We start from the raw sequence: 26,731 nt of genomic DNA on the forward strand, positions 1-26,731 counted from the left end.
AGCAAGGTTAGGGAGACTGGGTCCTGGAGTGGGAGGTCCTGTTGTAATTTCAGATGAGGGGTGGGGACCAGTGGAAGCCTCATGGAATAGGTGACCCATAAGCAGGGGTTTGAAGGAAATGAGTGAGTTCACACTCCAGGCAGAGGGAAGAGTGAGCATCATGTCCCTAAAACTGGGAGAAGATCACATTTGAGGTACAGCAAGAAGCCCTGAATGGCCCAGTGAAAAAGAATGAGAGTAGGCCAGTCTGGATGGGGAATGCTACTTAAATAAACTCCTTGGAAAGTTATAAGGATCCCAAGAGCCTCATAGACACGGTAGAGACTTTGGCTTTTACTCTGAATGGAATAGGGAGCCACTGCTGGGTTTTGAGCAAGAGTGACATGCTCTGAATTGTTTGTGTGTGTGTGTGTGTGTGTGTATTTGGGGTTTTTTTGTTTGCTTGTTTGTTTTGTTGTTGTTCTTGTTAAAGACATTTCATTCAATCTAACATTTCTAGGTGTCATGTTTGCCATAGTGCTGGAATTTAAAGTTTTATGTTACTTTATAAACATGTTGGTAACTAATCTCTAGCTTAAGCCCTATCAAATTAGTTCATGTTTAATATGGCTTACCATTTTCAAACCAAATTTTACCCAAAAAATTCTTTAATGTAGTGCACCCTCCCCCTTATCGTTGGTATATTTATCCTAGAAAATAGGCAGGAGATTTAGAAAAACAGAGAAAAATAAAAGGAATATATATAACAGGTTCCAAAGCTTGAGGACTCTTACACAATGATTCACCTGTAGTGCCTAATTTATCCTTCCTGCTGATGTGCTACCCGCCTGACACTAGTGAGCATCACTAGTGAGTGTAATAGTGAGAACTGACACTATTAACTGAAAGATTTTGAACAGTGAAAAACTGTGTCTGAAAATTTTATTTTATTGGCTTATTTTATAATTATTCATGTATCAGAAAAATTTTTCTCAGTAACAAAGGGTCTCCAAATAAGAAATTGCAGCTAATACGTAATAGACTCTTCTTTTAAACTTGAAGTATAGAGATTAATTCTTTTTTTGTCATCACCTGCTTAGTTTGTAACATAGATAAATGCTATTTGCATTTTAATTTAATTTAATAAATGTTTTATAGGAAAAAAATAATTATTTTTTAAAATATTTTTTAAAAGATTTTATTTATTTATTTGACAGAGAGATAGAGAGCGCACAAGTAGGCAGAGCGGCAGGCAGAGGGAGAGGGAGAAGCAGACCCCCCCCCCCCCCCCGCAGCTGAGCAGGGAGCCCGATGCGGGACTCGATCCCAGGACCTTGGGATCATGACCTGAGCCAAATGCAGACGCTTAACCAACCGAGCCACCCAGCGCCCAGAAAAAATAATTATTGATTCAATTAAATATTTGCTTCTTTCTTGAATACTTACACAGAATAATGTAGTTTGTTGGGTTTTTTTTAAAGATTTTATTTATTTATTTGAGAGAGAGAGAGAATGAGAGACAGAGAGCATGAGAGGGAAGAGGGTCAGAGGGAGAAGCAGACCCCCCACTGAGCAGGGAGCCCGATGCGGGACTCGATCCCAGGACTCCAGGATCATGACCTGAGCCGAAGGCAGTCACTCAACCAACTGAGCCACCCAGGCGCCCCAGAATAATGTAGTTTGTAATAAGAGTTGAATATCAGATGTATATTATCACTGAATCATTTTATTTTATTTTTATTTATTTATTTTTACTACTGCTAGACCACAACTGATCAAGGAGATGTCACTGGCTGACTTGGGTTTTAAAAGTATCCTTCTGACTGTTATGTGGGGAATCCACTGGAGGGAGGTGAGAATAGGGCAGGGAGACAGATAGGGATTCTAGTAATAATGTGGAAGAGATATGGCAGTGTCTCACACCAGGTCACAGTGGAAGGACTGAGAAGTGGTCAGATTCCAGGTATATTTTAAATATGGAGCCAATAGAATTTCCTGATGGAGTGGATGTGAGGTGTGAGAGAATGAGAGGAATAAAAAATATGCTTAATCTCTAATATGGATGAACCTTGAAAATATCACACTGGGTGAAAGAAGCCAGACACAAAAGGTCACATATTACATAATTTCATTTATACGAAATGTCCAGAAGAGGCAAATCCATTGCTACAAACAGTAGATTAGTGGTTGCCAGGAGCTGGGGAGCTGGAGAGAATGGGGAATGGTTGGTAATGGATAAAGGATTACTTCTGGGGATGATGAAAATATTCTGGAATTAGAGAGTGGTGATGCTTTCACATTATGAAAATACTAACAGCTACCAAATTGTACACATTAACATGGTTAAAATGATGAATTTTATATTCTATGAATCTTACCTCAAATACAGGAAAAAATACCTTGTAGTATTCTCGCTTGAGCAACTGGGAAGGATGAAGTGGCCATCAATGGAGGCGAGGAAGGCTGTGGCTGGAGCAGCCTAGTGGGGGGAAGATGAACAATTGAGTTTTGGACATGTTGAGTCTGAAAGGTCTATTAGGCACCCAAATAGAAATGTCAGAAAGATAGTCTGTAGACAAATTTTTAGTTTGGAAGAGCATTTAGGCTAGAATATTTACATTTGAGTGTTCTTGGCACAAAGATGACATTGAAAGCCATGAGACTCAATGAAATCACTAACGGTGTGAATGTAGATACAGAAGAGGACTAAGAATTGAGCTCTCAGAAAATCTGCAGTTAGGAATTAGGGGAAAAAACAGGAAGCTGTCAAGGAGACAGAGAAGTAATCAATGAGTAGGAATCAAACCGAGAGATATTCTTATCTTCTATCACTCTCTCATGTTTACCTTCTTGATTACACGTAAAGGTCCTGGTCAGTGTCATGATAATGTCATACCTTAAGGAGGCTTCCTACATGCTGTTCTCTGTAACTAGAATGTTCTTGCTCCTTTCTCACTGGTTAACTCCTTGTCATCCTTCAAAACTAATTTCAAATATCACCACCTTTAAGTCGTCCCCCTTTCTCTTCTAGTCTGAGTTAGATGCTCCTCTCTTGAGTTTTCCCAACCCTGTATGCATAATTTACCATAGTCCTTGTATACCCAATGGTAAACCCAGCCTACATGTCCATGTCCCCCTCTAATACAAGCGTATGTCATTACAGCACACTTAGCATTTAGTCCAGCATTTAGCACATAGAAAGTACCTTTAAAATATCCACTGAATGAAAGACAAATATATAAATGCCTTACTTGACTCCATAGAAATGTTCTTAAGACGGTAAGTGTACAGGGGTGCCTGGGTGGCTCAGTTGTTAAGCGTCTGCCTTCGGCTCGGGTCATGATCCCAGGGTCCTGAGATCGAGCCCCACATCGGGCTCCCTGTTCAGCGGGAAGCCTGCTTCTCCCTCTTCCACTCCCCCTGCTTGTGTTCCCTCTCTCGCTGTCTCTCTCTGTCAAATAAATAAATAAAATCTTTTAAAAAAATGAAGTTAAATGTACATCAGAGTGCTTAGGAATTTTTCATATTCATAATCCTCTGCTAAACAAACTGGGTAGGAATGCTACTTAAATCAATTCTGTGGAAAGTTACTTTATAAAGCAAAGAATTCTACTACCAAAAAAAAAAAAAATCACCTGCAAATCAGCTTTATTGCAAGTGTATAATTCTATACACATATTTGGGATTCTTATCTTATTCTAATAAAACAAATTTCAGGAGATACTTCCATATTGCATTTTTACAGGTACTTTCAAATATACAGTTATAGTTGGATGTTTGGGGTAAAATGAAATCTAAAAACAACTGCCAGAATATTTATAAATAAAGTTCCCCACCTTTAAAATGGGGAACTGGGACCAGCACACTATGTAATGTCTCCTAAGGATATAAACTATCAAATGAAGAATAGTTAAAATTATACAGAGGCAGTTAATGAGAATTAAAACATTGTGCTCAAGTCTTTGCATTCAAAAAAAATAATAAATCAAGAATCTCTCAGGAATTTTTTTATCATGTGAAAAAAATTCTCTCTCAACTTTAAGAAGTTTTGTAATCTTATTAAAGGAAACATAAACTCTGACCCTTTAGTCATGTTTAGAAAAAGTAATTCCATATGTTTATTAAATTAGAAAAGGTAATTATGTCAGAGGCCAAACATGCAGAAATAAAGACAACTGTAAGAGAAAACCACTTCATGATCATCCTTCTCCCCTGGAGATTAATCTTTGACGATGAGAGCAGATTCTAGACAAGGCAGAAGAGGTGACTGAGGTAGCTATGAAGGAATTTAAATTTTGGATCTGCCGTTTAAAGGAAAATAAAATAATAGCAGGGAATTGCAACAAAATTCTTTCAATCATTGCCCTGGCATGGCCCTAGTACCTGCTATTAAACCTTCCAGCTCTGGGCTTTATGGCCTCCACTCCTGTCTCCACTTTTCTACCTTCAACTTCTGAGGAGTGTTCGGCAGGAGAAAAACAATTTAACAACTCAGAGTCTTTCATCTAGATTTGCTATAAGCGGAGTTGAGTTACAGGCTGACTTGGGGAGTATTCCGGACTTCTCTCGGTCTCTTGGTATTTACCAAACATCATTCAGTGAGGAATGGGCAAGCTAAGTCCAAAGCTTGTCGCAGGAGTGTTACGTTACCACCTCGTTGCTTGCTGAATGGGATTCAGCATAATCTCTCTCAATATAAAGCTTGTCTTTCGGACGGATTCTGCAAGGAAGAGGTTTAACGGGAACAAAGAAGGAACGCCTTGAAAATCAGCCTCACCAAACCCCAGCCTCACAAATACCTCACTCGGGCTCTCAGCCACATGCAGCACACAACAGCTGTGACACCTAATTATGTAGCCACTGGAGGAATTATTTGTCCGAGTCAGTCACAGGACTGAACTGGCTGAAGGCTGCTGCAGGCCAACCTGTTCACTAATATGCCTTCTCCTGACCAAAAACATGCAATGTGATGTAATCTTCTTAGAGTGTCTATTGCTCGAGACTTACAAAGAATGTTAGGTTTGCATGTGCGGTGGCTTTGTGGAAGGACTAGTCTATACGCCTAAAAACACATCTGAGGAGATTTTTTTTCCCTTCATGTTAACCCTTCACCACCCACATCTCTTACGAGATTTCAGGCCCCAAGTCTGCCTGTCATTTTTAAACATCAAAATCTTTTAGTTAATTTTCTTGTCAAGCATATTTTTTTTCCTATGCAGTGTGTATATAAACAATAGCCAAAATATACAGCAGTCAGGAAAACATATGTGAAAACATGTAATTATAAACACTCACTTCTCAGGCCAGAGTCTAGGCCCTGAAATTCAATAACATGTCAGGAGGCGACTCCAGAGCTGTGGTCACACTGCTTTCTAACATATAAATTTAGCTGTCCCATCCTAGGAGGTTTCCAGACTCAAACCAATCATCATGATGAACTGGGTCTCGTTTCAGAACTTCAAGATCATTACACTTACTGTTTTCTGTACCACATGCCCTAGAAATCACCCTGTTCTAAAACTGAATTTTAGTGTATGTTGCTTCATCAACAAGCAGCATAAACCATGCCTAACACAATTATTCCTTTAATCTACTAGTACATCTGTTCCACGAGGGCAAGAATTCAGTACCTGGCAAATGTGAGGTCTGTACTTAGCAGATAATAAATGAGTATGTCATACTAATATGGGTCAATCTTAAAAGGTTTCTCAGGCTTCCGATATTCTGAGAGTTTTTGCATGAGAGAGCATAGGCATACCACAAGCTTTTCACATGAATCTGGCAGTATCATTACATTATTGAGACTCTTATTAGGCTTCTCTTTCTTCAAGGAAGGATCTAGGTAAGCCTTATGTGCCTTTTTAATGCCTTACCTGCACTAGCTGCAACCAATCCTGGTGTTGGCTAAAAGGAAATAGTTCACCTCCAAAATGCTATGATCAATGACTAAATTGTGAATTTTGTTACATTTATCTTAGGTTGAGGTCTTTATCTCTGCACAAGAAAGTTGCGTAGAAAGGAATGAACTGATGAAAACAAGATCAATACAAGTAAATAAAGAATTTAGATGCTAAGCTTTTTTCACTTGGCAAATGGATTATGGCTTCTCCATCTTACCTTAAGGTAATGAAATAGGATTTCCCTAAAAATGTGCAGTAAATATGTTTTTCAATAATTTCTATTACTTTTTCTTTTCTTTCATTTCAACTCGTGAACTCTTTGCTATAAGAAAAAAAAACTTCGAGGACCTCGATTAGTCATTTTGATAACTTTGTGTTTGATAGCTGATATAAAGCACAAATGGGTACAGGTAGAAATGATAGTAACAATTGCAATACTTATTTGAACAATAGGAAAAGGATTTTCATGTTTATTGTTGTCTTATAAATAATAACCATAGCGCTTACTACTTCTAAAAGAAATGGAGCTGGTGACTTTCTTTTATAATTTGTCCAGAAATTTTTCCTTCCATAGGTATACCACTTGAAATTCAAATATCCAGTACAAATACGTAACTAGAAATACATCTACAAAGTAATAGTATTGTCTTTTAAAAGAAAGGCAGAACTTAAATATTCCCAACACAATCCTGTTCTTCAGGGAATTCAGCTTGGGAGGAAGGCCTTATTTTCTCTATGCAGCCTTCCCTAACAACCTAGGAATTGGTACTATTGAATAATATATAATACGTAGAAGACATAAGAATATATCAACACTATAGCATTTATCATACTGTGTTTCATGTATTTCTTCTATGCCTTCCCCATCCCACCACCCAAAGTGGATGGATCCCTCATCAAAGGACAGGCTGTCTCACTCATCATTTTCATTCCCAGTTCCTAGCAGCATATCAGAGCAATAATAATAGGTCTTGATAGATATTAGATGAATAAATGAGCAAGCAAATAAACTAAAAGTATTTCAATTGTGCTAAAAATTTTTTCTGAAACTCTTTTAAAAACTACCTTCAGAACCATTTTTGCAAAGTATCCAAACAAATGATTCTCATTACTTCATAGGCACACCACACGCATATACTGAATTATTTTTCACACTATATTCATAAGACATGATTGTGAGGTTTCCACAATGGAATTCTTCCTTAAAAGGATGAAATCAATTGAGAATATCCAATAACTGTGCTTCAGGATCTGAAGGCAGCATTGACACCAGAATCCTCCTTCTCAAGAGAATAGACATGAGGGAGGCCACATTTATCTCCATGATTTTTACCATCACTTTACAGATACACTTAATGACAGAAAATGTTTACCACTGTTCTGAAATAAGCGAAGCCCAGCAATGATGAAGTCACACTATGCTCCCCATAGAAAATATAAGCAAAGCCATAAAAACCAATAGAGCAATTTGTATGATGGTCCTGTCAAATCGTCTCTGACTCAAAGAGAGAAGATTGAGAACTTATAGGTGACGAATCCATCCCCTTTTGTGAAGGATCTAATTAGAAAAATCCATGTTTGCCTCAATAGCAGAGTTTTAATATTGAGCTGGAATTCCCCAAAGGCCTCAAATGAGAAGGTTCTAACTCAATGCCACTGCAGTCGTTGGCAGGAATACCTTTTCAGGGAATTCAGGAATAGGCAAACCTAACTCAGTGCTGAGAAAAAGTCCCCTTTGTGGCACCAGTCTGAGCATAAGGACTTTCATAGAACATGACAGCTGTTTGCATAGAGAATTCTACAGAGAGTTCACAGAGAAGTACAGCAGAGTGTAACCTAATAGACCACATTAGTGTATATTTTTTGTGTATTATATATACATGCATATTAGATTATACTCTAATCTAATATACTAATGGCAGAGGTCAAACTGAACCGCTAAGACGAAGAAATTGGCTCCCTAACAAAGCCTATGTAAAACCAGCCTCGGACAACAAAGCACAAGCTCACCTACACACACACCACACACACACTCACACATACGTACAAGTGTGTAAAGAGACATGCGTCCTGCAGTGGCTACACCTGATGTATATGACAGATATCTCTGTGTCTTGGCTCCAAGAATTGAGAATCCCTTGAATTTTTAGTAAGACCACATTTAGGAGTTGCAGGGAGGGAGGTGACTAACATTTCTGGAGTGCTGGAGTCTTTGTTAGGGGATTCATTAAACACTAAGTCATTTTCACTTTTCTGTACAAACAATGTCGTTCTCACCTTTGTAATTCTTATTTATGTTGTCTCCATAACATGGAATATTCTTATAATTCCTCTTCACCTGGGTAGCTCCTGCTTTTCTGTTAAGATCTGCTTGTCGATTTCAGTTATCACCCTATCGAGAGCGACCCCTAACATGCTCCCACATCCCCAGTGCTGGGTTGCTTGCTCATATCTGTGCTTCCATAATGCATCCCTCTGTCCCAGCCCTCACCAATTTACACCCTAATAACCACTTTCATGCTTCCCTCCCCTGCTCAACTGCCATCAAGGATTTTTGGCTTACTCATTGTTGCATCTTTGCACAATGCCAAGTATTATGCCTGGCACTTAAAAGAAGCCTAGGAAATGTTTGTTAAATCAATAAATGAATGAACTTTTTTTGTTTAATATTATCCATAACTCTGGTATCAGTTTCCCCAGCTTATGAAAGAAGAGGTTGAGCTTGCAAAACTGTTTAGGTTGTCCAAGTTCACAGACCTCATTCACAGGATTCACACTCTGAAATAATTAGAGAGCAAATTATCTTTCCTTTGCACCAGATTAAGAGATGGGAAGCAAAGACAAAGAGCATTAACTCTTTTAAGTGGACATAAGCAGCATGCAGGACTGGTCTTAAAGAGAGAGACCCACACAGTGAAGAGCCCATTGACCAGGAGACTCTGTTTACCTCAACACCAATTCTCCTCCCAGAAATACTTGGGATATTTGGCTAACTTGATGTTGAAGATCTAAGACAACTAAATATAGGGTCAATAGTCAGCACAAGTTCAAAACTCCATGACAACCAAATCTAATTATAATAAAAAGAACAAAGTTTTGCTCAGTCTCTTTAGTGTCGAGATATTAATTTGTAGTCACAGAAAGCAATATTCCACTCCCAATATATTCTGATATAAAAGTTAACACCAGAATCTTCACATTTCAAGATGGTATAGTAAAGACACTTCTATCTCCTTATCCTTTTAAAAATCATCTCCAGACAGTAAGTAGAATAAGAAAGAGAAACACAAACTCTAACAGTATTAGGAGACATTTCTAACATTATTCTATAATATACACAGAAAGAGGATGGCCCCAAAGGAGTGCAGGAGGGTTGGACTAAGTGCCTGTGGATGGCTCTGTAGATGAGAAGCAAATTGAGTCATTCTGTGGAACTCTAGAAATGCTCAGGCATTGAAAACACCAAGAAGGCAGGGGAAAAGAGGATGGCGAAAACAGGGAGGTTATCTGAAGTCTATTTTAGAGTCAGTTATAACTCCAGGTTCCACCCTTATCAACAGCAATCCTCCCCTGACCAGAGATAAGTGGTACAGTCCCTGGAGAAATTGAACTAGAAAAACTCCTTAAGAAAGTACCCAGACATTCAGGACAGCAGATTAAAAATATAGCAATTAAGTGTAAGTCCGAATACTGAATAGTGATACCCCCAGTTCCCTTCCCCACCCATCCCTGAACACCAGTAGCCAAGTTTAAAACTCTAAGGCAGGAGACAGAGGATATTCCTCAGAGGTACCATCCCCTCAAAAAGATTGATAGCTACTGACATCTGAGTCACCAGTGAAAAGGCCAGTTAGCAACTGACCACACGACAGCGAGGCATGGTGACATGATGCGTACACCATTTCCAATCACCTTTTTAGTAGCCCACTTTTAACGTATGAAAAGACAGCCAAGGATACTAGGCAATTGAGGAAAGCTTCCAAAATGAACAAGGGAGACAAAAACAAATAAGCAAACAAAAGAGAACTAAAAAATAACAGAGATACTGCTTGAAGCAATAGAGAATTTCGAAGAAACCATGAAATATGAACAGGTTGCTATATAAAGTGAGTAATCAGAGAAGAAGAAGAAGAAGGGGTTTTTGGATATTAAAAATCTAATAGCTAACTATTTTTCATCAGCAAAAAGTTAAAATGTCAAGTAAAAGAAACCTTCCCAAAATAGGACAAAAATTGAAAGGACATAATAGAAAAGATAAGATATGGAGAATTTATTCAAGAAGTCCTATTTCCAGAAGTTCCAGAAAAAGAGACTAGAGAATGTAGCAAAAAGAAAATTATCAAAGAAATAATATAAGAAAATTTCCCAGACTCTAAATTGGAAGGGCACACCAAGTGGTCAGCATAATAAAAAAAGACTCTCACCAAGGCATGTTATCACGGATTTGTCAGATCGCTAACAATAAAGGGATCTTAAAAGCTTCAAAAAAGACTGGAAAATAGAGTGACATCAGACTTCTCATAACAATATTAGAGGCAATATTAGGCTTGGAAATAATGAAAAAAAAGATTGAGAATTTTATACCTTGGCAAATCATAAATCAAGTGCAAAAATAAAATAATGGTAGTTTAAAACATGCAAAATTTCAAACATACCCATGGACATTTTTCTCAAGAGCTTACCAGAGGATACATTTCACCAAAATGAGGGAGTAGCCTAAAAGAGAGAGAGAGAGATGGGTTTCAGAAAACAGATGATACATCAGGCTATAGCAAGGGGGGGAGCTATTTACAGGGTAACAACGGGGCAACTAGCCCAAAGATAGTTCTCTTTGGAATGGGAAATGAGAGAACTCTTAACTATAGACAGAGCAAAAAGTTATTTAAAAAAAAACCCACAGGAAAATGAATCATGAGATATAATTTGGCTTAGCTGATATATGTGTGCATATATCACTAAGTAAGAATATAACCAAAAATTCTGATATTACTGCACGTAATACCAGGTACTGTAGTCCGTGGTCCAAGTACTGGTCATCATCACAAACCAACAGCAGGAGGTCCAGGGAGAGAATTCAGAAAACAGCCTTGAAACTGATGAGCCTCTGGTTATATACACCTCTTCTAATAATGCTTACCAAATTGTCATTGCGTAAATTGACGAAACAGTGAGTTTTAGAATTGAATCAACTATGTATGTATTTGTCTTTCTGCCAGAGAACAGTTTCATTAAGTATGCAAACAACAGACATGCTGAATAAAAGATAATTTGCAGAAATTATTCCTCAGCAGTCCTCAAATCCTAAAGCTTATTTCAATTTGTTACACTAATTTTTGTTATACTTTTTTGGCATCAAGCTTTTTGAGCCTCAGAAAATATGGAGAGCTGTGTTTTATTAAGTGTCTGTTTTGATCCAGTTACTTTACAAACCATCTATTTTCATCCTCATTCACCATCATAGGAAATTATGATTATAGATGAATTGCTTAAAACAAATTGGTTAAAATAACAAATTGGCTTAATGATTAGTTAGGTAAAAATCTAGGCAGTTTTTTTTTGTATATATTAGTCATTTTGGTGTATCATTAAGCAGTTTTGGTACTCTATTATGAGTTTTTATGTATTTTGCAGGTTTTTTTAATTTGGAGAGCAAACCATTTTACATGTGTTTTTACATTTTTGTCTGTTTTCCAGATCATTGGTTTTCAAATATTGTATTTACTTTTAACCAATTCTGCCTACTCTATTTGTCTGGCAATATTTTTTGTGAGTTTTAAATTTTTATGTCCAGTTCTAAGTAAACGGATTGAAAGTAAAACGGTTCAGAAGTTCTTGTTTCTGACCAGTAATTCACATATTGAGGACGTATGTGCATCCTCGAATGATTTTCTTAATTTTAATTAGATTTTTAATTTTTAATTAATTTTCTTTAGATATTTTACCACTTTCTAAGTATTTTGCTTTTGAAATAATTTAAACACATTTTCTGGCAGTTATTCCAACTTTGCCTTTTTAGAAATTGCAAAATAGAAAGATCTGTACCATCTAGATGTATAGTAATGATCTTGAGAAAAAGGCACAACAATGCCTACCAGAATGCTCAAATACCAAGAAATAGTCTAAACAAATATTCCTTAGCTTTTTATTCCACATTCCATTTTTAAAAATAACACATGAGTGGCCTTCTCAGGAATATCTAGCAAAAACTGCAAAATATAAAAATTTTTAAAAATGTGTGGAAATAGCGGCTACAGGGGCAAAAATGGACACTCTTTGTGTTGATAGTTTGCTTTTATTACTTTTGTCTTCATTGTGCTTTTAGCTTTATCTTTTATTTTTAACTTCATTTTCATAAATGACTAAAAATAGAAATATAAGGAATCTCAAAACAAACAAAGAAGGCATTAGAGTCCATGAAAAGTTGCTAAATCATCCTAGAAGTCACAAAGCAAAGATTTTAAAACAAACGTTCTTTTGAAAACGCTTTCACAAGTGCCTTAAAAGTTGCAAATAACTGATACCTGAACAGAGGCAAAAAATACCAATATTCAACCAGTTGGTCATTTTGACATAATAATTGGCAAGTAAATAATCTGTTTCTGTTGCTTCTGTTATTGTCAGGTTCCAGGTGAGAAAACTGAGAGTGGGAGAGTTTACGTAACTTGTCAGTTGCCACCCAGTTAGTAAGGACAGAGCAGGGATATGCATCCACTGACTCTTGTTGACACAGCTCTCTCTCTCTGGGCTTCATCTCCTAGCTCTGTTTTTACCCTGCTTGACACTCTTAATGCCTGATTCCAGAGGGCTTGTTGAGTGAAAGTAAAGGGGGAAATCTCATGTCTAAGTATTTCGTTTCCCTCTGAGTTTTAAAAATAGCTTGATGTTGCGAGAAATTGGAATCATTGGTTAAAAATGAGGCTGAGATTTTACATGAATTTCGTATCTATTTTACATATTCCTGATCCTGAATCATCAAGATTTGACTATGCTGGCAAATACGACCCCCAAAACATATTGGATTCTGAACCACGCCTTTCTTCGCAGTGAAGCCCAGGCACGAAAAGAAGTGCTGTTATCTGGGATAAGTGTCTTCTTTGTACCTGGTTCCAAAGTGGAATAGGGATTTCTTTACCAAAAATGCCCAGGCTGCATCCAAGTTTCTTGGACTGCTTCTTGATTTCTCAAATCAGAAAGATTTTTAAAAACAGGCAACGTATTTTAGTTGCAACTAGTTCATTTCCCTAATGTTCTAGTTGTCGGAAGGTTGTAAATACAAAACACAGTACATATTCAGTACAATGGCACATGCTTGCTAGAGAGGGGAAGCCCCTGACTAAAATAGCACAGCCAGATTTAAATAGATAAATAAATATTGAAATATCTTTAAAGTTAGATTTGCAGGTTAATTGCTTCCAATCTTTTCCCCCTCTTTTAAAATATTAAATATATGTGTGTTTAGGGGTGCCTGGGTGGCTCAGTCGTTAAGCGTCTGCCTTCGGCTCAGGTCATGATCCCAGGGTCCTGGGATCGAGCCCCGCATCGGGCTCCTTGCTCTGCGGGAGGCCTGCTTCTTCCTCTCCCTCTGCTGTTCCCCCTGCTTGTGTTCCCTCTCTCTCTGTCAAATAAATAAATAAAATCTTTAAAAAAATAAAAATAAAATAAAATAATATATGTGTGTTTATAATGCTAGTAAACAAACCTCATTTGGAAATTCGTAATTATTTGGCTAATTTATCTTTCTTTCCCCAGAAATATCACTTAGAAATCTTTAAGAGGGGGTGTGTGTGTGAGGGAATGAATGAACGTCAATCACATTCCATGCATCCTCTCCCTTCATCCTCCCCAAAATCTTGTGCACAGGGAATTAATCTACCCATATCATAGATAGGATGGAAAAGTTGAGACTCGGAGAAATGAGTCTCACAGATAGGAGGTGCTGGAACAAACTTTGAGGCCTGGGGCTGCTATTCCAAAGCCCCTGTTCTTCCAGCATGCAGCACAGGAAGGGAAGATTCTCAAACACCTTATTAAGGTCTCTGAAAAAATTAACTCAAGGAGAAACTCATGTTAAAAACTATGAATGAAGCCTAAAGTTCACTTATCATGCTGTGAATGCAGCCATCTTACCAAACACATCAGTCTTTTCTTGAGATGACCCCACGAAGTAAGAGGAAACCTAGGAATTAAGCCTACTTCCCTTACTGGAAATCCATCTCAAGCATATTGATTGGATACTGCATTACACTTCGGTCAGCTTTTAAAAAGTTAAACAAACATTGGCATGTCCCACAGATCACCCCTTCTGTCCACCACACAAGAGATAATACTGTGAGTGTGAGTGTAGATTTTCTTATAGCTTCACTTTGCCTGATTCTGGCAGCTTCCCTCCCCAGTCCTAATTCTCAGTGGGAAAATGCACTGCATCTGGGCTGGGGGTTATGGCTGGAGTGTAAGAATTGCCCAGTGGCTTTTCTTTCCTTGTTTGCTGTGCATTTCAAACCAGACACACATCAATTCATATTTTTGTGCCAAAGAATAGGTTTGGAAAAAAGAAGTCATTTCTTGCTTTATCTGTGGGCAATTTGTAGGAGTTATTCTTAAGATGGGTATAAAACACCTTGAAAGGGACATTTATTTTAATGGCAGAGAAAGAGAAAAGGGCAAACAGAAAACCAGGGTGCAGGAATGACTGTGGTATCTCACAAGACAGCACCAGTTTTACTTTTCAAGTCACACAGGTTTAATAAAGAATGGCACAAACCATCAAGGGGCTAAGAGCTTGAGAGGAGATCTATCTCTCGTCTTTTTTTACTTTTTTCAACTAGTGAGAGGACTTACTGCACTGCTATTTTGAGCTGACCAGAGCCTACAGGAGAAGCCATTCCCTCCCATTGTAACTCTGTCCCTCTCCCAGTATGTTATTCTTGGGGCACCCCCACTTAGAACTCAAGGGCATTAACTGGATCAGTCCTTCAAGTCTTCCTAACCTTGGGCAGAATGTGATTCACTCAGCTTGACTATAATGCTGCTACATTTTTAGAGAATAAAGAGTCCCCTGTAAGTATTGTATTAAAAATGCATATTTATGTGCTGATTCCTTTGGTAAAATCCATCAGATTTAGCTCTGATACATAACTCAAAGACAGTTAACCTTGACAAGGAGAAGGTATTGAATATGACATTCAGGATCAAGGAAGAATGTTTATTTCCCCCCAAATGAGTTATATACTAACACGATTATGCAAATGTTTGCAGGCAGCATATATCAACAATATAAGTCCTAATATAATAAAAATTAAGAAATAATTTTTAAATCCACACATTTATCAAAAATACATAGATTCATACTGAATCTCCCAGAGAATCCTGATTTAAAGTACTCTCTTGCAATGTAAGGTCATAGTTGAAGTATAGTTCAACAAATTTTTATTTTAGAAAATGTGGTCCGTCTATAGAGAATGACAACTGAAACTGTCCAAGCAGCTCTGGGACCACAGGTTGCCCAAGAAGGCAAAATGCTGTTTACCCAGATAGGAACCAAGAGGTGCTAGAGAAGCCCAACCCTAGAGACTGAAGACGGGAATGCAGTCCTTGCCCCTAAGTCCACCATACTTGTAATGGATTTCCATGTTGAAGGTCAGGCATTAGGCTCAGTGCACAGGTAGCAGGTACATGAAAGAGACCACGCATAGTGTGTGGTGGGGTTCAGAGGAACCTACCTCCAGGAAGAGAGGATGGCTGGAAAGAGTTATTCGCATAAAGATGTTGATTCATAAAAAGATGTGACTCTGTAGGAAAACAGCCAGGCCCTCACTTGTATGTAACACGCAGCCTTCTGTTCATCTGACCTGGGGCTCCTGGCTGGGAAATGGACACCCTGAACAGCTACTCCTTGACATTAGTTCATACATGGCACCCTTTAGTTGTAAGCTCATGTGGTAGAGGGGGCAAAGGATCTTTCTCAGGCTTTATTTATTTATTTATTTATTTATTCATTTATTTATTCATTTATTTATTCATTCATTCATTTAAATTTATTTTCTCTTTAATTTCATTTTTAAAATTTTATTTAAATTCAATTATTTAACATATAGTATATTCTTAGTTTCAGATGTAGAGTTTAGTGATTCATCAGTTGCATATAACACCTAGTGCTCATTACATCAAGTGCCCTCCTTAATGCCCATCACCCAGTCACCCCATCCCCCCACCCACCTCCCTTCCAGCAACCCTCAGTTTTTTTCCTATAGTTAAGAGTCATAATCTTATGGTTTGTCTCCTTCTCTGATTTTGTCTTATTTTATTTTTCTGTCTTATTTTATGATCATCTGTTTTGTTTCTTTAATTTCACATAGGAGTGAAATCATATGATAATTGTCTTTCTCTGACTGACTTATTTTGCTTAGCATAATACCTTCCAGTTCCATCCATGTCATTGCAAATGGTTAAGATTTCATATTTTTGATGGCTGAATAGTATTTCCTTGTATATATATACCACCTCTTCCTTCTCAGGCCTCTTTTATAAAGGCACAAATCCTGGGGCCCTCAAAACTTAATCATTTCCCAAAGGCCTCACCTCCTAATACCATCACCTTCAGGGTTAGGTTTAACAAATGAATTTTACAGGGACACAAACATTCAGACTACAGCCCTCTTCTTTTATCTAATTAACAACCAACAAAAGAGGGAACAAAGCAAACATATCAGTGAAGTGACCCTCACCCTGTTTTGCCGGTGTTAATATATGTAATACATTTCAAAATCTATAAAGAGGATGTTGTAAATAAACTAAATATATTTATGATTACTCAAAAATAGGTTAAATGTTAGTAGTGCGAATGAAGAACACCTTTTGAATTCTGACTTTGGGATCAAACAAGAATTCACAAGGGAAGAGATGCCCAAATGCCTTCTTTTTGCCACATCTGGAAGTATAATGACATCTCTAACAGGCTTCTAAGACCCAGGAAGCCACAGATGCTCTTGTCTTCCCAGTGCTTTAGGAATGATCACTTGCTATAGGAAAACCTCAGAAACATTTTCTAGACTCTGAGGTTTCCTTGGAAATCAAAAGTTGGGTTTCCAAAGTTGGGGATAGTTAGGAGCAGTGAGGCATGTTTAATAGAAAAGAGATTCCCCAAGGAGACCCACTGAGAAAAAACATTTTGAGGTGTCCTGGGAATAAGAGGTCAAATTAAGACCCAACCCTGCATAGGGTTTCAATGCTCTATAAAAGGTTTAGTATCACTCTTCTTTCACCCCAGGCTCCTACATGGCTCTGCACAGCACTGCATCTCATCTGATTTTGCTGAAATTTTTGATATGTTGTTCATCATGGATTTTTGTATTGATTTTTTAAAATATTGTATTGAAATATTATTTATCTCAATTACTGAGGTTGTTTTTTGGGTTTTTTTTTTACCCCCTCCAGTATTTTTACCTGACGCAAGTGCCTCACTCAAGTGCCTGGTCCTGTTCTTATGGACCTTTACAGAAAGTTTGCCAACCCCTAGCTAGAATGCAGAAGAAATGAACACAGTTGTCTTTCTACTAAGAGATAAAATCGGCAGCCATTGGAAATAAGCTCGAAGGAAAGGCAAAGAGAGATAAAAGCATAGTGTGTGTCTTGTCATCAGCACAATATTATGGTTAAAACTCTGTCAGTTGAGCCAGATGGAAGGGCTAATGAGTCCCCTCCCTCTCTGCTCTGTAGTCATCTACATGCTTTTAGCCCTCAGTGGAAAAAGCAACAGGCCTAGTGCAACACATGGTCAAGTACTTGTGGGAATAGCTCACAATGTAGTCAAGTGTGGTGCTATCAGACACAACACAGCTAAGCCTCTTTGGGCAAACCCAATGTCCTAACCCTACCAGAAGATCTATCACATTCCACTGGATTTCCTTGAGCCTCTAAAGCATCTAGAGGCAGGGTGTGCTGGTTTATCTGTTTACCATACTACCGGTACTAAACTATTGCTGAATGAATGAATGAGTGAATGAATGAATGAAGGGGTAAGTGGGTGGATGAATGAATGAAAGATTAAGGGTTTCAGAACAGAAGCCCTGGGCACAGATCCCACCTTGTGTGACTTTCGGCAACTCTCTAAAGTTCAGTTTCCTCATCTGTAAAATGGAGATGAGAATGATAACTATTTCACAAGATTTAGGAGAGGATCAAATGATAAAATGTTCCTAAAAGTGTTTCATAAACTGTAAGAATTTAATTTAACAAAAGATTGTATTGGTTTAAGTGATAACTAAGAAAAATGTTGAATGCTCTGGAGGGTATTTTTGGAGAAGGAGAAACTCTTTGGAGCCAAAATAAAAACAGTGAGGGAAGGTCATGAATGATTAAGGGAGGTGAGTGTCTGCTACTGTCTATGGAAAACAGAAATCAAAACATAATCCCCTGAAAACAGAAAAATGAAGCTTTCAAGTATTGAAAAAATCATGGCAACAGACCATGGTCATCATTCCTGCATAATGTGAATATGTTTCAGATTATGGATCTAGTTTACTCAGGACATAGTCAGAATCCCCCAAAGCCGTCATTTTCTATTTTGAATGCTTTTCCAAATATGTAATATTCAAAATAAATGGTTAGATGCCACACACACAAAAAAAGAGAGAGCTCGTGTTTTTAATAGCTTGTGAAATGCAGCCATGGGCCTGCTGGTTGGGGTTGAAAGGAAGTAGCCCATAAACAACTCCATCAAGCGTGACAGAGCATGTTTGAGCTAAGTTTCACACAAAGGAAATTCCTCCATAGTTCCCAGTGCCTGGGTCCCTCAAACAAGATCACATCCTACTGGTAGAGACGTAAGGCCTTTTAAGAAAGCCACAATGATACCTTGCAGCCATACTCTCAGGGCTGAGAGGTATGAGGTTTAAGCTTTATAAGAAGTGTGGGATCTATTTATTGCTCACTTCTGAAATGGTTTGATAAAATCTTTCCTAACAGTCTTATAAGGTTAGCATTTGAAGGAAAGCTTACTGTGAAAGGGGACAATTTCAATTTAATTTTACTTTGGATCAACTGAATGTGCATAGGAAAAGGTGTACCTTTTGGAGGGGGAGGGGGTATAATTCGTTAGATTCCTTCTTCTGGTACTTAGAACTACCACTCAAAGCAGTTACATAGCCGACTCAAATAAGGTAGTAGATTCCCTAATGAGATCTAATGAAATACAGTCAAGTAGGCGGAGAGAACTAAAAGCTAAAATCTATGCTTCATTCTTCATCCATCTAGTCATTTGCTATATGAGAGTGTATAAGTCCTTCAGTATCTCATCATCTTAGCCATCACCTCGAATAAATGGGAGTCATGGTTCTCATCCTCTGGAATAATTCAACCTGGCTCATTATCAACTTACGGCTCTTCTCTACCCTCCAAGATGAAGGGGAGCAACTTGTCCCTACTATGTTACTCCACCCTCTGGCTGCTGTTGATTGGTCCAAGGGAACCCAAGTCATGGAAATCAGTTCCTGCAAAATTTGGATCAGATCTAAGAGACAGTGAGTTTCTGCCACCTGGACAGCTAAACAGGGAAGACTGTTCTGTAAGAAAGAGGAAACAAGTATCAGGAGAGGCAGAGAAGAGAGGCCAAGAGGGCAGGAACTTGGGGGTTTCTCAATGCCCCAGCTGCAAAATCTCTTCTTCAAGGCCAGCTGCCTACTTCAGAGTTCACGGAGTTCCTCAATCATGAAATTAATAAAATCACCTAGTTTGAACATGTTCAGGTTGGGTTTCTATAATTGCAGCCTAAAGAGCCCCAGCTAACATATTCCTGTAACATAAACCCCCAAACGAACTTAGGCACTTCCTGTGAAGCCCACCCCCCAAGCCCCCCAGCCTTCTTTCTCTGTTTGCTGAGTATATCAGATTTATAGATTTGAAGCCTAAATAAACATCTGACCCCATTCCTTCAGCTTACAGATGTAGAACCAGAGAAGTCAAGTGACTTGCTCAAAACCACTTTGCCTATAGTGGAAGATTCATGGATAATTTCTGTAGCCACAGCATCTTAGGCATAAGTCTTAGGGTTTTTAAATCTTTATCTCTATGCCTCACTCTCTCTGTGGATAACTCTGTTTCAGTGGAAAAGAGTATGCTCTAAGAAACTTGATTCAGGAACTTAAGAGGTTGGAACACAAATCCTATGCTACAAGTCCAGATACCACAGGGAGATAGTACGTTATGTTGGAAAACATGGTTTGGGCATCTGACTGCCTGGGTTCAAACCCAGCTCTACCACTTATTGGCAAGGTGACCTTGGCAAGTTAGTTAAACTCCTCTGAACTACAGTTTCCTCCCGTGAAGAAGGGGATGGCAATACTTATCTCATAATGTAGATGTAGAATGAAATGAAATCACATCTGTAAAATGCCTGAGACACCACCACATAAGGTTGGCCATTACTTTTATTAAAGGGCAGACCATCCTAGCAGACAGAGGGAAAAGAGCCGCTCATAAGACCTTTGAGCCTCACGGGTTTTCCCTTATCAACAATACCCTCTGCCAAGTCTGAGAGGAGTGACAGATGCCCAGTTGTGAGACAAGAAAGCAGACTCATTAGAGATTAGGGAGAGCTTAAAAAGCCACCTGGCGAGGCATTCACAAAACTCCCAACTGCTCCAAACAGACATGTGTCAAAATGGGTTTTGTGCTTTTAAACTGTTCTCTTTTTCTGATTTCTACCTCCAGATGACTAGGGCACTCGTTCACACCCTGGAGCCAAATCCTTTCACATAGATGTTCAGAAATACTCCTCTTACTTCACAGCATTGATATTTTAACTATGTGAGAAATTTATTTCTCAATTTGCCCATCCCTGCTCCTTGGGTCTTCATTTCTAATGTCAAACAAAAGCTCTCAGGCACTCCTTTTCTCTCTTGACACTGACAGAGAAAGTAATTTAGCAAAGTGGATATTTATTTAAGTGACTGGGCGTTGATTTAAATGCTAGTGATAAATCTGTGGATCTTGCTCTAAAGACTGTTATTCTTAGTAATGTAATTGTCATGGATCATAACTATAAGACAAAGTATAGCTTCAGCCATCCTGCTTGTTGCAAGAGGATGGAATGTCAAGTGATGTTTTGACTATGGAGCATTTCCTGGAGAACAGAGAACAATAGACCCTTCTCAGTATGGGATTAAACACATAGGAAAACATGTCTTGAAATCTGGTGGAAGCATGGATCTATTAAGGAATCACAGGACTGTGTTTCTTTCTTTCCTCTCTTTCAATAGCACTAACCAGCATTCAGTTCATAACACTCAAGGATACCCCACCGCCTCCTGGCATAGCTTTGCTTTTCGTTTTGCTCCATGAACCCACCACATTTTCTGACCTCCGGGTCTACATGTGCTCTTTCTCCTCTTCTAAACCCCTTCCTCTTCTCATTTACTTCACCAAAACTTAACTGATTATTCTTCATTCATCAAGAATCAGCTCAACACTCCTTCTTGGAAGGTTTCCTTGAGAGTCCCAAACCAGACGAGGATCCCTCTCAGGGCTTGCAGACCTGTGATTTGCAATCACCACACTGGTAATAGTTGTCCCAGTGAGTGTGCATTCCTTCATGCAGGGCCATTCATCTCTGTACAATACAGGCTCAATAGATATTGTCCAATGAATGACTGAATCAGTTCACAAATCAATGAATGAATGGCCTTTATGTCAAAAAGAAATGAAGATACTATTTCTTGTAACTTATACAAACTGGGAATTTTCTGCCCAGCTGAAAGTGCCCACTGGATTTATGCAAGCCAGAGCAATTGCATAATAGAAAAAAATTCATTTTTATTTTTGGAAAATAGTTTGTTTTAGAAACAATCTGAGATAACAGATCATATTTTCTGCATTCTCCTGTTGTTTCTTATTCTCAAACTATTTTCAGAAAAACAGGATATTACTTGCTTCAGAGTTTATTTCTTTTTCTTTTTTAAGATTTTATTTATTTATTTGAGAGAGAGAGAGTGCACGCACAAGTGCGTGGAGGGGCAGAGAGAGCAAGAGGGAGAAACAGACTCCCCGCTGAGCAGGGAGCCCAACGTGGGGCTCAATCCCAATGCCCTGGGATCATGACCTGAGCCGAAGGCAGATGCTTAACTGACTGAGCCACCCAGGCACCCCTATTTATTTCTGATCATGATCCACCCCCTCCATCAAAATGCTTAGTCTTTAATTGGTAGGCACCAAAGAAAATTACAATACCCCTCTTTCCCCAGAAAATATGTCAAATGGTAATAAGCTATAGGAGCAGAGAGGACAAATATTAAACTGTCATCATGAAGGTCTTATTTCTATTCCTGTATCTGACACAACAGGGAAAGCAGAAAAGAATCACACTATTCATATGATACATATGTGTTCATAGGGTTGTTTTGCAAGAGCCCACCCTAAACCTTCCTCTGATTATACAGGCTGATAAACATGAAGGAACAACATGCTATCAAAATGGAAACCAACCTGAAAATATTTAAGTATTGTACATGGAAATTACACAGATTGGCCCATAATGACCATTCTATAGTCCTTTGGTAATATGGTAAGAAGAAAAATTAAAAAGTAGATTACCAGTTTTCTTAGCAACAGTCCTGCTGATCAACCTGCAGTTCAGGCTCATGAGAAAGGCTTCCTGTCTCCATGGTGCCCTAGGCTAGCCAGGTAGGTTCTTTCTCTGCCTGAGTCTCCACTGTAGTTAAGCATCTGTCTGAACCCTTCCACACTAAGACAACTTCCCTTGCTCATTAAATGCCTTCTCAGAGGGAGACATTGCAAAGTCTTTCTATAGGCCATTCCATAACATTCTAATCAGATCTAGAAAAGCCTGTGTGCCAGCATCATGTTTCAAATGACAGTCTTCCTTGCTAACACAACATTGTCTTCCTCCACCGCACACCTTACCTCATTTCTTCGTCTGACACATTGTGGGACAGTGTGGAAGGGGGAAAACCTGATCCAGGACAGCCAGTCAAATTCCTTCTGTTTATTTATTTATTTTTTTTTTATTTTAAAGATTTTATTTATTTATTAGAGAGAGAGAGCGAGAGCAGGAACACAAGCAGGGGGAGTGGGAGAGGGAGAAGCAGGCTCCCCGCAGAGCAGGGAGCCCGATGTGGGACTCGATCCCAGGACCCTGGGATCATGACCTGAACCGAAGGCAGACGCTTAACGACTGAGCCACCCAGGTGCCCAAATTCCTTCTGTTTAAAAGAACTGGACAGGAAGGGACTAGAGAATAGCCAGTTAAGACATTTTCCTTTGGAAGATCCCTCATAATGCTGTGGGAAATTTCCAAAAACACTTTCTGATTCAAAGTGTTTGGGAAGTGACTTAAAACTTTTCCTTCCTTAGTTTCCAGAAGAAACGCTGGGGCAACATGGTGGAATGAAGTGGCCTTGTGTGCAGTGTCACTCTCCAAGTTCCATTTGGAAGGGCAATAGGGACCACGAGCGAGCTGGAAGGGCTGGAGGGGTGAGAGGGGAGTGTCTTGAAGTGGATTTGTATGGCTTGCACAATTTTATTTATCAGGTGCGATTGTATGCAAAATGTTCACCATTTTATTATATTTTTTTATTTTAAAGATTTTATTTATTTATTTGAGAGAGAGAATGAGAGAGACAGAGAGCACATGAGAGGGGGGAGGGTCAGAGGGAGAAGCAGACTCCCTGCCGAGCAGGGAGCCCGATGCAGGACTCAATCCCGGGACTCCAGGATCATGACCTGAGCCGAAGGCAGTCGCCCAACCAACTGAGCCACCCAGGTGCCCGGAATTTATTCCGTTTTTACATAGAAATACAGTTAATAGGTACAAAGATACTCATCACAACATTGTTTATACTTGCAAAAAAAGAAATCTCAGTATCTACTAAAACTTCAATATCTCTATACAATGCAGTTTTATGCAAAGTATAGAAATGTATTGAATGAAATGAAGAGATATCCATCAAATACTAAGTCAAAAAAGGAGATTTTTAAGGCAGTATAATTGTGTGTGTCATCCATACAAATATATTCAAGCATGAACAACTCAAATATAGTGTTAGCAGTGGTTATTGGGATAGGGGAGGATTCTTTAAAAGCTTTCCCTGCCTATATTTTATATTTTTATACAATTAGAAATTAGAATGTATAAGACACATAATAGCATTTATTGAGAGATAAGTCAGTGTTTGTACATTACATCTTCATAGTTTGGGGATATTTCACTGACCTTTGGTATTAAAAAGACTTGAGGTTTGGAACATGTGTTCCCTTCATTTATTTTATTTTATTTTATTTTATTTTTAAGGTTATTTATTTATTTATTTATTTGAGAGAGAGAAGAGAGAGAGAGAGGGGAGGGTCAGAGGGAGAAGCAGACTCCCCGCCGAGCAGGGAGCCCGATGCGGGACTCGATCCCGGGACTCCAGGATCACGACCTGAGCCGAAGGCAGTCGCCCAACCGACTGAGCCACCCAGGCGCCCCACCATCTGATTATATTATCATTAGACAATTGGTAGTGGCAGCTTGGGGGTGGGAATGGGAGCGAATGAAACCCTTGAAGCCACTGCTGAGCTCTGCCTTCCGCGGTCAGGGTCATCCTTTTTGAGCCTCTGCTCCTAACCTGTAGAGCGGACATCAAAAACCATTAGGAAGAGTTCTATGCCAGACCTGGTTTGGAGGACCAATGACACTTTACATTTACTAAATATTTACACTCCACTGAAGCCCAGAAAGGACTGAGGTGGCTCACAGCGAAAGACAAATGCACAAGAGGTCTGTGCAGCCGTGAAAGCAGGGTGAGAGAGAAAATTCCAGTAAAAGGGAGAGGGAGCCATACCACAGAGACTAGAGCATGCTTCTCACCTGGGGATCTTATTACAAGGCAGGTTCTGCCTCACCCGGTCCTCAGGAGTGGAGCCTGAGGTTCTGCATTTCTAACAAAGACCCTGCGAAGCAAATACTGCTGGCCCAGGGATCACATTATGGGTAGGTGGGAGGAAGCTAATGTAATAGCATAAAAAGATTACTTTAGTGGGTGCCTGGGTGGCTCAGTTGTTAGGCGTCTGCCTTCGGCTCAGGTCGTGATCCCAGGGTCCTGGGATCGAGCCCCGCATCGGGCTCCCTGCTCTGCGGGGAGCCTGCTTCTCCCTCTCCCACTCCCCCTGCTTGTGTTCCCTCTCTCGCTGTGTCTCTCTCTGTCAAATAAATAAATAAAATCTTTTTTAAAAAAAAAAGATTACTTTAGTGCCCAGGTAATTAAACCTTTCTGTAAAATGCAGTGTGGGTCCTAATATAGAATTGCATTCTTTATTTTTTTAATTTTATTTTATTATGTTATGTTAATCACCATACATTACATCACTAGTTTTTGACGTAGTGTTCCATGATTCATTGTTTGCGTTCTAGTATCTTTTTAATTAGAAGAAAACTCTGAGGGTATCAGTGTGTGTCAAACAGTCCTCCCCTCTAAAGACTGCTTTCCACCCCTCTGCCTCTCCCTCCTCCCCCTCGGGGGCCTTCCAGACCTGACACTACGAGCAGGAAATCTGATGTGCCCGACACATCTTTCTAAATGATTTCAAGGAAGAAGAAGCAGGCTGCACAGATCCTGGAAATGCATGATGTAACCTTTTACGTTCAGAGAAAAGGCTGTCCCTAATTCAAGCCATATTTCGCCCAATGAAGTAGACATATTTGAAACTGGAAAACATCCAAAGAAAATATGGAATTCAATATATTTCTGCAAGCCTTGGCCTTTGACTTCTTGTGGCCTGATTACCTACCTGTGCCTGGCGTGGCCCTTCCTCTTGCCTCATGCTGGACATCTCCCAATTCTAATTCCCACTTGAGCTCTCCAGTGAGGCATCTGTTGGGGGAGAAATCTATAAAGCACTTAAAGGTTGTTGAGAGCTTCCAGGAGTCAGGCCGTATGCTAAAAGCTGTAATAGATTATCTCATTTAACCCATTATAAGGACTATACAGACGAGGATATTCATAAAGATGGAGCATGTTACAAGGCCAGATGTCTATTAGGTATCACAACAGAGATTCCAACTGAGGTCTCTCTAACTCAAGATTTCTCAAGTCTCAACACAATTGACATTTTGGACCAGATAATTCTTTGTTATTAGGGGTGTCCTGTGTGTTGCATGGTATTTAGCAGCATCCCTGGTCTCTACCTACTTGATGCCATTAGCAACCTCTCACTCTAGCTATGACAACCAAAAATGTCTCCAGACATTGCTAAATGTCCTCTGGGAAGCAAACTGCCCTGGTTAAGACTGTTCCAACCCAAAGCCTGAGAGCCTGATAAACAAGGATAAGAATTATTTTTCAACATTTTACAAGGATTCACCCTATTATGGGCTGAATTGTGTCCCCCCCAAATTCTTATGTTGAAGTCCTAATCCTTAGTACCTCAGAATATGAGTGTATTAGGAGACAGGGCCTTTGAAGGAGTGATTAAGTTAAATGAGCGGGTTAGGATGGTTCCTAATCAAATCTGACTGGTGTCCTTTTAAGAAGAGGAAATTTGGATACACAGAGAGACACCAAGGATGCATGCACAGAGGAAAGACCATATGTGGACACAGAAGAAGGCAGCCATCTGCAAGCCAAGGAGAAGAAACTAACCTTGCAAACACCTTGATCTTAGACTTTTGGCCTCAGACTCTTTTTTTTTTTTTTTTAAAGATTTTATTTATTTATTTGAGAGAGAGAGAATGAGAGAGAACACATGAGAGGGGGGAGGGTCAGAGGGAGAAGCAGACTCCCCGCCAAGCAGGGAGCCCGATGCGGGACTCGATCCCGGGACTCCAGGACCATGACCTGAGCCGAAGGCAGTGGCCCAACCAA

Source organism: Mirounga angustirostris, unplaced genomic scaffold (assembly GCF_029215605.1).
Source record: "Mirounga angustirostris isolate CCGP_5_RB_7025 unplaced genomic scaffold, mMirAng1.0.hap1 SCAF_12, whole genome shotgun sequence".
In the NCBI taxonomy this organism is placed as follows: domain Eukaryota; kingdom Metazoa; phylum Chordata; class Mammalia; order Carnivora; family Phocidae; genus Mirounga; species Mirounga angustirostris.